The sequence below is a fragment of the Dama dama genome, chromosome 11, assembly GCF_033118175.1.
Source record: "Dama dama isolate Ldn47 chromosome 11, ASM3311817v1, whole genome shotgun sequence".
Lineage (NCBI taxonomy): Eukaryota > Metazoa > Chordata > Mammalia > Artiodactyla > Cervidae > Dama > Dama dama.
Genome location: NC_083691.1, coordinates 30,166,329 through 30,179,368, shown reverse-complemented (window position 1 = coordinate 30,179,368; position 13,040 = coordinate 30,166,329). Strand labels below are relative to the sequence as shown.

The following is a 13,040-nucleotide window of genomic DNA, read 5'->3' as shown; positions in this document are numbered from 1 at the left end:
AATGTTTTGGCCTACAGTCGGGAGGAACAATCGATAAAGTTGTTCATCATGCCCACTCCAGAAAAGTAGCTTTGCACTTTCCATTGTAATTTTTAAAAAACATCAGGAATGAGGTGGGCTAATTAAATCTGCTGTCATTCATCCTAAACCGAAATAATTCCTTAAATCTGCCCTCCCAGGGCTGAGTTGGAGATAAGACCACACAACAAGAAAAGGAACTCTGTAGTGACTAGACAGATGACTTTAAAGCTACTGAAATTAGGGTAAATACAGCTGTAACCAGGACAGATTTATCACCGCAAGAGGAGTCCGAATCCCAGCGAAGCTCGGCTGGTGAGAGGCTGGCGCCTGCAATAGTGGAGCCTGACTGTCCCTGAGCCGAAGAAGTGGAAGTTTCGCGGGCAGCTGCAGCTGGGCGTCCTCAACGGTCCGGTCCCTCCAGCGCTGAGGTCTCCCCTAATGCTACATAAATACCTGCGTCCACGATTCGCTCCGGGCTAGCCGCGGCGCAAGCACCGTAGGGAGCCAGGAGAGCTTTTGCAGAGCGGCAGGGATGGCAAAGGCGGCGGTTCCTCACCCATCAGCATCCCTAGGGACCCGCGGTAGGACCCGCCAACTGACCCGTGTCTGCCATTGCGTTTCAGAGCCCAGGAACCACAACTGGCTTCTCCCCTGGCGGACCCAGGCATCCGAGACTCGCGCTTTGGCCCCATCACCGTTGGCTGCAGGCAGGCAAGCAGGCAAGGCGGCGCGTCCCCGCCTTCCCCGGCCGACGCAGACCTGACCTGCCCGGGAGCTGCCTCGGACCTGGGAGCTGCCTCGGACCTATCCGGGATCTCGACTCTGCTCTCTCGACCCCGGGCGAGAGCTCCCCTCCCTGGGGGCCCGGGGCCCGCACTGCCTAGAGCCCGCACCCGCGCCGCGATCTCAGATGACCCTCGCGCTCTCGGCCCGCTCCTGGCCACAGAGACCCGGACGTGAGCCCTCTGCCAGCCGGCACCTCCCGCGGCAGTCAGGGCGCAAGCCCACACTCCCACACCACACATCTCCCCGTCCACACTATCCCGCACATAAACAACCCCTCCCCATCCAACCCTACATCCTCGCCGCCCCACCATTCCGGTACGCTCTCGTTTCCGCGCCCCCCAAACACGTTGGCACCCACAAGGTGCTAGGGGAAGGGGAGGGGGTCACAGAAGGTCTGTGCGGGTTTCCTCCCCGTGGTTTTCACGTTCCTCTGCCTCGAAAGTTACTTGGGATTGAGTGAAGAGACCCGGTCCCCAAATGCGGGGTCTGAGGACGGGAGGGGGCAGAAACCCCAACCTGGCTTCCCGCCGCACAGAGGCGCGCACCTCCCCAAAGGGTCGGGCGCGTGGCCGCCCCCAGAGTCCTGCCCTCCGGTGCCTCCTCCTGGCCCCCAGCCCGGCCCGGGCCCTGGGCCGCTCCAGGGAGGTGGCTTGGAGAGGGACGCAAGCTCTCGGGCCCAGCTGAGGGGCTGCTTCGGCGGGGGTGGGGTGGGGGGGTGGTCACACTCGCTTCCAGCACCCACTATCACCGCAACATTGGCCCCAGGCAGACCGGGGGCATACACACCCGGGGGCAGGAAGTTTTTTTCCCCCCCTTTTTTCCCCCTGGAGCAGCGCAGGCGCAAGGGCTCCTGCAGCCTTGCGAGTCCAGACGCGGGAGGCTCCAGCCGCCGCCGCCGCCGCCGCGGGAGCCGAGCCCAGCGTTCCGGGTTCTCCGGCCCCGCTCCCAAGCCCGGCCCGGCCCCACGCAGCCTCCAGCACCCTGGGTCCCCGGCGCCGCATCCTTGGCGCCCTAGCCCGCATCTTACCTCCGGCCGCGCGGCTTTGGCCCCGGCCCGACGCGCAGAGAGTCTGGGGTCGCGAGTGGGCGCAGAAGGGCTGATGGATAGGGGACGGCGCCGGCGGGCAGCGGTGGCTGGGGCCGCTCGGGTCCTGGCCGGGAGAAACGGATCCAGGTCCACCTCCTCCTCGCGTTCCTGCTCTCCGCTTTCTCCCCCCTTTTCCTTCTCCTCCTCCTCCGCCGCCGCCTCCCGGCAGCCCAGGGAGGATGCCCGGGAGAGGGAAGTCAGTCCTTCTGCCTGTCAGCCTGTGCGGCTACGCGCGGCGCGGCGCGGCTCTCACCGAGGCGGCGGCGGCGGCTCCGGCAGCATCGCTCCCCCCCACCCCCCCGGCTCTCCCCGCAGCCGCGGCGGCCGCGGGGCTGGGGTTGGCTCCGGGCTCCGGGCTCGGGCTCCGGGCGGGGGCTGCGCTCAGGCACGGCGGCCGCGGGGACTGCGGGCGGGCCCTGCGGAGCCGGGGCCGGGGCTGCAGCTAGATCCGCGGCGGCGGCAGCGGCGGCGGCGGGGGCTGGCGCGGCCGCGGCGCGGGGACCATGCTCCCTTCTGGCTCGCTCCGCTCCGGGTACCGTCTGCTTTAGCTGCGAGGGAGGCGGGCTTCGGCGCGCAGCCAGGGGCGGGCGGAGCCAATCACGGGCGCCGGAGTGGGCGGGGGCGGGGGCGGAGGGTGGGGGAGGCGGGGCGCCCCCGACCGGGCACCCGGCGCTGCTCCGCGGGCCCGAGGGATCCGGGGCAGCGGCGCGCCGGGGCCCGGGGCGGAGTGCTCGCGGGTGTGTCCATCCGTCCGTCCACCGCCCCCGCCCGCCCCCTGCGGTGGCTCCCGGCTTGCCCAGCTCGGCGGCCGCGCCCGGCAGATGCGCGGCGCTTGGTCCCGGCCTCCTGCGCCCCGGGCCTCCCGGCCCCGCCGGCCGGGGCTTGGCGGACGGGACCGAGGCGAGCTCCCCGGCCGCGCTCAACACCTGAGGAAACTGGCGGAAAAGTTTGAGAACGAAAAGTCCAATCGTCTTTCAGCTTCCGCCCTCCCTATGACACTCCAGCCACGGTAAGGAGCAGGAATTGTCCAGGTCCCTGAAGAACCTCTGCAGGCCCCGTAAATCCTGACCACCGACCCTCTCTAGTCCGTGCAGACTCGACTCCCCTCGGTGTCCACGGACTTTCCTGTCTACACCGACCCTCTTGAGTTCCCAGGACCCCTCTCTGTTGACATCCCCTGCCCTGGCCACCCCAGCCTTCCATGTCTTCACTGACTCCCGTTCTGTCTACACCGACTTTCTTAGTCCCATCACTTATCTGTCTCCACGTGCGGTCTCCACGGACCCTAACTTCCACCTTCATAGGAGAGGTTTGGCTAGAGGCCCGTGGCAGCCCCTTTGCGGGCTTATCCACTGTGTCAGAGCATTTAATTTCAGCACCAGTCTCCCCTTTCTTGGTAGATCTAGATCTGGTTTTTATTCCCTGACCTCTTTCCCTCCCCTACCTTACCCCTTCATTTGGTTTTGATTTCAGAGGAAATGTGTCTCTCCCCACCCCCACCCCCCACCATCCCCCATCTCCAGCTGGTAACGTCTTGTTGGGCTACAGCCTCTGCCCCGAACTCCCCAGGGCAAAGCCGCTGAGGCCTGAGGCCTGGGTGGAAATCTGGGAGGGGGCGGGGGTTGTGGAAGGTAGGGGGCCTACTTGTTCTCTGGCTGAAACTAGGAGGAGCCAGCCCCGGGCGGGCTCTGCGGGTCCCGGCCCCCCGCTGCCGGGGCCGGGGGAGGGGTGACTGGTAAATCTCTCTCGCTCTGCTCACTCCTGTGATGTCTGAATCCAGGCCTCTGCTCTCTTCGGCTGTGAACTCAGTTCAGGGATTGTGTCTTCTTTAATATCTTGTGGGAAGCAGAGTACAGTGTGGCGGCTGATAAATAATAAATAATAATAATCTACTGAGGGTAGCCCGAGGACTGTCAGTGAAAGGGAGTGAGAACACTGGGGAAATGGCCCCATTGGTGTTCCCTGAATGGAGTAACTGCGTTTCCTGAAAAGAAGAAGAAAATAAATCGGATGAAGTTTTGGTGTGTGAAGCCTAGGGGAGGGGAGAGGACACAGGTAAAGGAGTCCACCCTTGATGGTGGGGATCAGCTAGGGAAAGTGGGATGTTTTGAAGAGAGGGCGACAGGGGGGTGCCTTGGAAGGGGAGCAGGTGGGAGCCGGTGCAAGAAAGCTCCTCCAACAACCTGAAGGGGGATGCGAGGTGTGGTCTGAATTCTTAACATGGTACATGCAAAGTGATTGAAGGGTAATGTAGAGTGGAGAAAGGAGAAAGGATTACTTGGGATTTTTAAGGAGGACTTAATTAACACCTCAAGCACTGAGAGCGAAGAGGAGAAGGAAGGCACAGGTGAGTCAGTGTTCATTCATGTGGTAGGAAGCAGTCCTCTGAAATGATCTATGTGGGTTCACCCGCTGTGAGCTGTGGGATCCACCAGGCTACACAGGACAGGTGTAGACATTATAGAAATGTGGCTGAGGTTTGCAGGCTAAAGGATAGGTTAAGATCTGGCCATTTGAGGCAGTCATAACATCTGACAAATCATTTTCAGTGATTCTCAAATGAAAGCAGGAAATAAGCACTCTAAGAATCCTTCAGTTACATCTCTGGGTGAAGGTGTAAGGATTCTCCCAGTTTCCCCAAGGGCGTTATCAGAGAAGAGAGGCTCTGTTGAATCTGCATCCACCCAGGTGATGCCCAGGGTGCCCATGCTGGAGTGTTGCAAAGCCTTCAGGGTTGGATCTTGATAACAGCTCACCAGGGGTGCCAGCTTATCAGGAGAATGAGGAAAGCTGTGTGAATTAGAATCACAGTGGGCTCATCTCCCCTGTCCTCACCCCACCCTTCTCTCACCCCCGGAGGCTGCATGCAAATAAGAATTTCCAGAGTCTGAAGCCCAGATCTTCCCCTGCAGTGGGGCTCCATCCAGCTAGGGACTGTTTGGTGTGCACTCAGGAAGGGGCCCCTCTGGTCTAGACATGAATTCCCACTTCAGTTCGTGTCATCTGTCCCTGTTTCCCCAGGGTCTCGGTGACTGGATCTGGTTTGTGTTGTGTAAGAGATCTGTCTTTCTGCGTGGACCTTGCCGGCAGGTGGGATCTGTTCTGGGTTATTCAGGGCCCTACTCTGTGGGTTTTGGGATAAGCTCCATGGTTAGCATGGATCTCTCTTCGTGGTAAATGGGATTTGTTGGGTGTTAGACGCGAGAGCTTCTTCAGCTCTGGTTAAAGATTTCTCCATGAAACACACGATCGAGCTCTGTGGAGTGAGTTTCAAAAGCCAGCCCTGCCTGTCCTGACAGAGATGCCCCAAGCTGAGCTCTGAGGTCAGGACTATGCTCCAAGTGGCTGGATTGTGAAGGAGTGGACTTGTGGTCCCCAGAGAGGTAGACTGGAATAAACCAGAACATGCATTCCCAGCTCAGAGCATAGACCATCCTTTGTGCAATCTGTCAGATGAGGACTTTGTGCTGGAAAAGCTACTGCCATCACCCGAAGAAGCCACAGCAGGACTGTCTGGGAGTGCCCACTGTGGCTGAGATGGACTTCTCTCCTTGTTTGTGTTTATAATCGTAACCACAAGAAAGCGTTCATTTGCTCGGTGGTTGCACTATGCCAAGCACTGTACCACGTATTCTACCCACAATACCTGGTCACCGATCATAGCAAACTGTGGAGTTAGTGTTCTGGGCCCCAAGTACTGAGTCCCAGAGAGGGTGAGTGAAAGTGAAAGTGAAAGTCACTCAGTTGTGTCCAACTCCTTGCCACCCCATGGACTATATAGTCCATGGAATTCTCCAGGCCGAATACTGGAGTGGGTAACCTTTCCCTTCTTCAGGGGATTTTCCCAACTCAGGGATCAAACCCAGATCTCTCGCATTGCAGGCACATTCTTTACCGGCTGAGCCACAAGGGAAGCTGAAGAATACTGGAGAGGGTAGCCTATCCCTTCTCCAGCGGATCTTCCCAACCCAGGAATCAACTGGGGTCTCCTGCATTACAGGCAGATTTTTTTTATCAACTGAGCTATCAGGGAAGCCCAGAGAGGGTAGGTGATCTGAAATCACACAGCCAGTGAGTGGAAGAGCTGGAAACAGAGTCTGCTTGGTTGTTTCCAAACCCTTTGTCCTTTTCATCATACTCAGCACACAAATGTAGTTTCCTTTGTAATTAACCCAGGTCTTTTCCCTTGGAGAAGACACAGTGGAGGCTGATTTGGCCTCACAGAGGGCTGGTGTGGAAGAGGAAAGTCTTGTCTCTGATTACTGAATGCACAGGTCACTAGGAAGAGTGGACCCCTCATCAGAAACCCTCAGGTCTGAGAGGACATCTGTTTCCAGGAGCGCAGTGGGTATAAATAGAGCAGAAGCCAGCCTCGCTGCTGGGCGGGTTTTGTGTTTGCTGTTTTGTTTTTCTAACATTCTGCTCCGCTAAAATCACCCTCATTTGGCATCAAAAGCACGAATAAATCCTACATAAGTCACTGTCCCTCCAGTGGTTAATCAATCCATAAAAATCTATTTAGCACCTACTGTGTGTCCTGCATTTCAGCCCCATGGTGTTGATTAGAGCAGGAAGTAAGAAGTCACAGCTGCTGTATTTTCGCTGTGGCCACCCTGCTTTGTGGTGAGGACACATCCTAGTCCCACAATCAGCAGTCTGCAGAGGGCCTCCTGCCCAGCCTTTCGGTGGGTGCTCTCAGGAGTGCTGGGAAGGTGCAAGGTGCCTCACACTCTGCTCAGCTTCACCCTGCCTGTTTCTGAAAAGTGGTGGAGGCATCCAAATGCAATATAGAATTTCCCCCCCCCCCCACACCCCACCCTTATCTGCAGTTTCAGTTACTTGTGGTCAACCTCTGTCTGAAAATATTAAATGGGAAATTCCAGAAATAAAACAATTCATAGGTTTTCAATTGCGTGCCATTCTGAGTAGTGTGATGAAATCTCATGCTATCCTGCCCAGGATGTAAATCACCTCTTTGTCCCATGTATCCACCACCTGCCCTTTGAAAGTGAAGGTGTTAATTGTTCAGTCATGTCCAACTCTTTGCAACTCCAAAGGAAGACTATAGGAAGACTATAGCCTTCCTGTCCATGGAATTCTCTTGGCAAGAATACTGGGGTGGGTAGCCAGTCCCTTCTCCAGGGGATCTTTCTGACCCAAGGATTAAACCCAGGTCTCTTGCATTGTAGGCAGATTCTCTACCGTCTGAGCTATCAGAGAAGCCCATGATGTGAATCAGCTCTTTGTCTAGCAAATCCACCACCTGCCTGTTAGTACAGGAAAAAACACCATGCCTGTAGGGTCTGGTACTATCCACAGCTTCATGCATCCACTGGAGGTGTTGGGAGGTCTTCCCTGCAGATAAGGTGGGACTACTGTACTTGGTTCTTGTTCTTGACAGAGGCTAAGGTAAAAACAGTTGTTATCAAGAAACATAACTTAGTGCTCAGATGTGGGGAAAAGACTCCAAGTGTTGTGGGGTCTCGGGGACGATCTGTAAGAGCTGGGCTGGTCAGGAGGGCTTCCTGGAGGAGACAGATCTCAAGCTGGACCTGAGGAGGGAGGAGGTTTCCATGGGAAGCAGAGGAGCCTTGGGCCAGGAGGACAGAGGATGCTAGATCCTTGGATTGGGAAACTCATCCAGGTGTGCTAGTTTCTGGGACACGGCTTGTTGTTAGCAGTCATTTCCTTTGGATGAAAATGAAAATGTATTTTCTTTCTTTGCCCAAATCAGTGAACTATTAGATTCTAAGATTCAGAGTGAAAGTGGTGGTGTCTTTTTTGGCATTTTCAATGGCAGGAATTCAGCACCTTTTTTTAGTACCAGTTGTTTGCAGGTGGCAGGAGTGCTAATTAGACAGAGCCACTAGCAATTTTCCTGGATGGTTCTGACTCCCAAACCGACAGGAAACACTGCTTGGGCATTTTAAGAGAGCAGATTCTTCTTTCCCTGCTCTGATAAAATGATTCTTCAAACACAGTGGTCAAAGGAGTGGGTTTCCTAGTTGCTCAATACATATTTATTGGCCGTTGAATTGTTCACAGTGACCAAAATTTCACTTTACTTCTTTGGTGTTTAAGAAGGGCCTGATGCTTTTCTATGAGACAGTGTAAAACGAAGGCCCAAATGATTGGGAGGATAGTTGTAAGGAACATTTTATTGGAGTGTTAGAGTAGTCTTTCGATCACAGAAGCAGGCTTTCACGAAAGGGAAAATTCAAGAGACTTTTGAGAGAAGATTGAATCCTCGTACTTCTTTGCATACATATTTTTTAAGCTGTTTTTAAGAATAAAGAGGTTACGGTCCTGCCAGTCCCCTGTTTGACTCCAGAATCCACTGGTGCCAGTGTCTTTCGTCTCCTTCTGAGATTTCAGTAGGACTTGGGGCCAAAACCATTTCATGAGTGTGGTCATTTCAAAGCCCTGTATTGGACCGGAAGTGAAACAAGACCGTCCAGGGCAGGTGACTGCCTGGTCTGTCTCTACAACAGAGGGCCTTGTGCTCTCTGCCTTTTGCCTGGACTCAGGCTGCCCGAGAGTGTGGCAGTCCACGTGGGCAGTGGAGGGGAACACAGTGGGAGGCAGAGGGGCCACCATGCAGAGCCGTTGGCCACAAATCTCCTTTTCGTCCGCTGTTTCATGAAGACAGCCAGGTCCAGGGCTCTGTCGCAGGAGTTATGATTTATTTCCATGTGTGTGTTAGTTGCTGAGTCGTGTCCAACTTTCTGCGACCCCATGGACTATAGCCCACCAGACTCCTCTGTCCATGGGATTTTCCAGGCAACCCACTGGAGTGGGTTGCCATTTTGTTCTCCAGGGGATCATTCTGACTTGGGGATCCAACCTGGGTCTCCTGCATTGTGGGTAGATTCCTTACCATCTGAGCAACCAGGGAAGCCCATTTATTTCAAGTCCCCAAATTGAGGCTACCTGTCATGTTCACAAGCAAAAGGCAGCTCCTCCTCCAAGGAAACAAGTTCACTGTTCTCCCCAAACACAGAGGTATTGGGAATCAAGCTTCAGGCACTCTCAGATTCTGAGATAAATCTCAGTTTGCAGGTGAAGTTTCTAGTTATTTCAGCTATTTTGGGTCCTTTGGAATATGTATCCCTGTATTTCATCTTCAATGCTTATCCCTACTTGAATTTGTGCAACTGCATGCACTTTCTGTGCGGTGGGTCTGGGAGGAAGAATTTGTGAGGTCATGCTCCGGGGAAACACGACTGTCAACACACTGGCCCCAGAGGCCCTGTCCCCACGGAATCAGAGGCGACAAGGAAGAGAAAGCAGTAGGGCCTGAACTCAGAGTACTTACTAGATATTTACTAAGGGTCTTAATAATTGCCTGAGTCTGTGATAAAAGTCACCATCTGGTCCATCTCTTAATATAAGAAAATATGATATATGAAAATTCAAAATGATAAAACAGAAGGATTTGCTAGTTTACATTACAAAAGAATGCATGAACTGCCCATAAGTGAAGCTTTCCCCTTTGATATTTAATCTGTGGCTGATTTATTAGACATTCTGTTCATATACAACTGGGCAGAAACACATTAATTTATTTTTATTTATTTAAGGCTTGTGACCTGCCTGCTTTCAAGATGTCTCGAGCAATTTACAGGTTAAAACATGGGGCAAGAGGAGACATTTAGGAATGAAATAAAACAGACAGAACCCAAAGGGAGGAGCTGGGTTAGAGGTATTAAGCACACAAGATGAATGGGTTCTACAAATAGGATCTCTAAGGGAAAGCAGGGCAAATGTGCCAGGTTACCTGATTGTATAAAGAAAGACGCATTTGTATCAGGTCATTAAAGATGTTTCGAATAGAAACTGTTTAAAAAATGAGAGGCTATTACAAATGGAAGAATGTAGTATTATTGAGATAAAAGATTTCTCCTTTAAACTTTGCAGACAAATGCTAATCCTCGACAAGTGTAACACTGCAGGTTTTTATGTTAACATTTTTCACTGCGTCTAAACCTTTGAAAAATATTTACCAGATGACTTCTTTAAAAATTTTCAGTTCTTTATAGGTTTACTTATTGCCAATTCAGGAAAAGGGTTGCAAATTGGTCACATTTCATTTAGGTTGCTGTGAATTTTCCTAGAAAGCAACAGGTGGGTATCTTCTATCTTAATTCTAAACTCTTGATAATTTTAGTGTAGTTTCAGGTCAATTTCAAAATTAGCCAGAGTTTTGGCTAATGTAAAATTTTATTAGAAATAACTGGAACTTAGCATTAGAATGCTAGACTAGAGATCTGTTCAGGAAAATTAGAGCTATTAAGGGAACATTTCTTTCTTTTTTTTTTTTTTTCATTTCTTTTTATTAGTTGGAGGCTAATTACTTTACAATATTGTAGTGGTTTTTGCCATACATTGACATGAATCAGCCATGGATTTACATGGAACATTTCATGCAAAGATAGACATGATAAAGGACAGAAACGGTGAGGACTTAACAAGCAGAGGAGATTAAGAAGAGGTGGCAAGAATACACAGAAGAAATGCACAAAAAAGGTCTTAGTGACTTGGATAACCACGATGGTGTGGTCACTCACTTAGAGGCAGACATCCTGGAGTGTGAAGTCAAATGGGCCTTAGGAAGTGTTACTATGAACAAAGCTAGTGGAGGTGATGAAATTCTAGCTGAGCTATTTCAAATACTAAAAGATGATGCTGTCAAAGTGCTGCACTCAATACACCAGCAAATTTGGAAAACTCAGCAGTGGCCTCATGACTGGAAAAGGTCAGTTTTCATTCCAGTCCCAAAGAAAGGCAACACCAAAAAATATTCAGACTACCATACAGTCGTGCTGATTATGTATGCTAGTAAGGAAATGGCAACCCACTCCAGTATTCTTGCCTGGAGAATCCCAGGGATGGGGGAGCCTGGTGGGCTGCCGTCTCTGGGGTCGCACAGAGTCGGACACGACTGAAGCAACGTAGCCGCAGCAGCAGCAAGGTTATGCTCAAAATCTTTCAAGCTAGGCTTCAGCAGTATGTGAACTGAGAACTTTCAGATGTACAAGGTGGGTGTAGAAAAGGCAGAGAAACCAGAGATCAAATTGCCAACTTTCGTTGGATCATAGAAAAAACAAACAAATTCCAGGAAAACATCTACTTTTGCTTTATTGACTACGCTAAAGCCTTTGACTCTGTGGATCACAACAAACTGGAAAATTCTTACAGGGATGGGAATACCCGACCACCTTACCTGTTTCCTGGGAAACCTGTATGCAGGTCAAGAAGCAACAGTTAGAACAGGACATGGAACAATGGACTGGTTCAAAATTGGGAAAAGAGTATGACAAGGCTGTATACTATCACCTTTCTTATTTAATTTGTATGCAGAGTACATCATGCGAAATGCTGGGCTGGATGAAACACCAGCTGGAATCAAGATTGCTGGGAGAAATATCAACAGCCTCAGAAATGCAGATGATACCACCTTAATGGTAGAAGTTGAAGAGGAACTAAAGAGCATCTTGATGAAGGTGAAAGAGGAGAGTGAAAAAGCTGGCTTAAAACTCATCATTCAAAACACTAAGATCATGGCATCTGGTCCCATCACTTCATGGCAAATAGATGGGGAAAAAGTGAAAGCAGTGGCAGGTTTTATTTTCTTGGGCTCTAAAATCACTGTCAAGAGTGACTATGGCCATGAAATTAAAAGATGCCTGCTCCTTGGAAGAAAAGGTATGACACATCTAGATAGTGTCTGAAAGAGGAGAGACATCACTTTGCTAACAAAAGTCTATATAGTCAAAGCTGTGGTTTTTCAAGTAGTCATGTATGGATGTGAGAGCTGGACCAAAAAGAAGGTTGAGTGTGCTGAAGAATTGATGCCTTCAAATTGTGGTGTTGGAGAAGACTCTTGAGAGTCCCTTGGACTGCAAGGAGATCAAACCACCCAATCCTAAAGGGAATCAACCCTGAATATTCATTGGAAAGACTGATGCTGAAGCTGAAGCTCTAATACTTTGGCCACCTGATGTGAAGAACTGACTCATTGGAAAAGACCTCCATGCTGGGAAATTTAAATGTAGGTGAACAGGACGACAGAGCATAAGATAGTTGGATGGCATCACCATGGACTCAGGGGACTCAATGGATGCCAGTTTGAGCAAACTCCCAGAGATACTGAAGGACAGGGAAGCCTGGCATACTGCTGTTCATGGGGTAGAAAGAATCAGACAAGACTTATAGACTGAACAATAATAACAGCATCCACATCAGCAGATTCTTCACCGTAACCTTTTCATCTTTTTCCTGGGCTAGACTACATCTCCCAGCACCCCTGCAGTTGGGCTGTATCTCCCAGCCTCCTTTGCAGTTAGGCTATATTGCCTAGTTTCCTTTTTAGTTAGATGCACTCGTGTTAATGAAATATGCATGGAAGTAATACATGCCATTTCCAGACCTGAGCCATTAAAATCTGCCCTTGCACTTTCTGTGCTCTTTTCCCTCTCTCCGTGTTGATACAGGCAAACACGGAGCTCTTGGAAGCTGCAAATTAAAGATGGCAGTGAAACAAAACCCAGGAAGCTCTGGGTCTCTAACTTACTGTTTGGAGAGGGCCACTCACTGATCTGGGACACCCATTTTGGGGCTTCAAGAAACAGGAAATAAAATTCTATTATATTTGAGCCATTTTATTATTTTTGGTTTGTTTGTTTTTGCGAATAGTGTCATCCTAACTAATGTCGCAATCAACTAAGCCTCTGCGAGGTGAATTCTCTGGAGAATCTGCATTTTTAACAAGCACCTTAGAAGAGTTTGAGAATCATTGCTGGAGTCGAAGGGGAACCAGTCACTCGTGGGTTTAGAGTAGACCAAGTAATGTGATGCTGTTGCATTTTAGAATGACAGCAAGAAAGCAGATTTTACCTCCTTTTTCTCTGCCACAGAGAACAATCTACTGACTAAAAAGAAAAGGAAAACTGTGGTAAGAGAAAATTGAAGTTCAAGATGAATAAAGAGATTATAACAAGCACCAACCTGCTGTAAATGAGCTCAAGTCTCTTGGCCAGGACAAATTACACCCCAGGGAGTAGAGAGAACTTACCACCAGAGCTGTAGAGTCTCTGCTGATAATCTTTAAGGAGCATGGAGAGTGGGAGAGAAAATGGAGCATGAG

The 13,040-nt window shown here is 50.9% G+C and overlaps 1 protein-coding gene across 3 annotated transcripts in view; it reads right to left on the bottom strand.

The window, feature by feature from the left end:
• The window catches only part of KLHL29 (kelch like family member 29), a 330,305-nt gene extending 328,208 nt beyond the window's left edge, over positions 1-2,097 (bottom strand). For 2 of the 3 annotated variants that reach the window (XM_061154885.1, XM_061154887.1), the window contains exon 1: positions 1,835-2,097. The gene's annotated coding sequence lies outside the window, so the exon portion shown is untranslated. The remainder of the gene's footprint in view (positions 1-1,834) is intronic. The other variant, XM_061154886.1, reaches the window with a different exon arrangement.
• Between the last annotated feature and the right edge of the window lie 10,943 nt (positions 2,098-13,040).